Below are 1,249 nucleotides of genomic sequence, written 5' to 3'. Positions count from 1 at the left end.
CGGAATCAGAGGGGGTGAGGAGGATGCAAAATGCACCAGTCCCTCCCCCTCATCCACCCCTGAAACCAGTTTCTCTACCAGAGGGCTGTACCCTACAGTGCCTTGAGATACCTTCAAGAGTGCCACAGGGTGCCAAGCAATGTTAGCACTGTCAAGCGTGCCAACACAGTTCATAAAATAAACCCAGAGGTTGCAGACAGGAATCCGTCTTGCTAAAAACATGCTGACCTGGTATGTCCTTGCTGAGGTCTCTGCAGCAGAACTGCTCTAGCATTTGTCTGCAGTCAATGAACCAAGTGACCAGGAAGAGCTGCATTATCTGGCGGGGAGGGAGCTTGAATCTAACATGGTTCAGAACCACTGGTTTAAACCTCTCCTGCACCCACCCCATGGCTGCTCCCCTCCAGCTACTGACCGACTCATGAATCAGACCCACCTCTTTGGCTTGAATCATAGAAAATGAGGGTCATAAGTGACGTGTAGCGGGGCCACGTACCCCGAGATTGGCCGCCGCCAGAGCTGCCACCGACTTCTGCAGGCGGTCCCTGCTCGCACCCGCCCCCCGTCACCGCCGACATCTGTAGGCGGTCCCTGCTCGCCATCTCCCCCCCGGCCACCGACACTGACACCGGCCTCTGCTCGCCGCCGTGGTGCCCCCCAGTCTCGGGAGGCACCAGTCGTTCGTGACGAGGGCTGGAAGAGCCCTCAGGAGCTCGGCTAGTCCAACCAGCCCAGCGGGGCCTAAAAACATCCAACCCTCTCTGGGGAGCCTGTTCCAGTGCTTTACTACCCTCCGCATGAGAAGCGTTTCCTAACGTCTAACCAAAACTTCCCTTGCTGCAACTTGAGCCCATTGCTCCTTGTTTTGTCATCTGCCACCACCTCGCTCCTCCTCCGCGCAACCCCGCAGGCAGCTGGATAAACCCCCGCCCGCGCTCTCCTCTTCTCTCCTGCAGCCTGAGTACGCCCCGCCCCCTCGGCCGCCCCGCGGGACCCGCACGGAGTCATCCAAAGGCGAGGCCAGTGCTGCGTCTAGTCTAAGGTGTCGGCGGCACCGCAGCAGCCACGGGCGCAGGGAGTAGGCGCCGCCGGGGCCTGCGCCAGCCCCCGCTCTCCTGCACCGCAGCGGGGAGCCCGTGACTCCTCCCCGGGGCGGAGCCGCCCGCGCTCTGGCTCTGCGCCTGCTCCGCCTTCGGCTCAGGCGCCGCGATAGCGCTAGGGCTGCAGTTCCGCCGGGGGCTCGCTGCGT

Source organism: Alligator sinensis, unplaced genomic scaffold (assembly GCF_000455745.1).
Source record: "Alligator sinensis unplaced genomic scaffold, ASM45574v1 scaffold647_2, whole genome shotgun sequence".
NCBI classification, from domain to species: domain Eukaryota; kingdom Metazoa; phylum Chordata; order Crocodylia; family Alligatoridae; genus Alligator; species Alligator sinensis.
Note: the sequence above shows the minus strand (reverse complement) of the source record.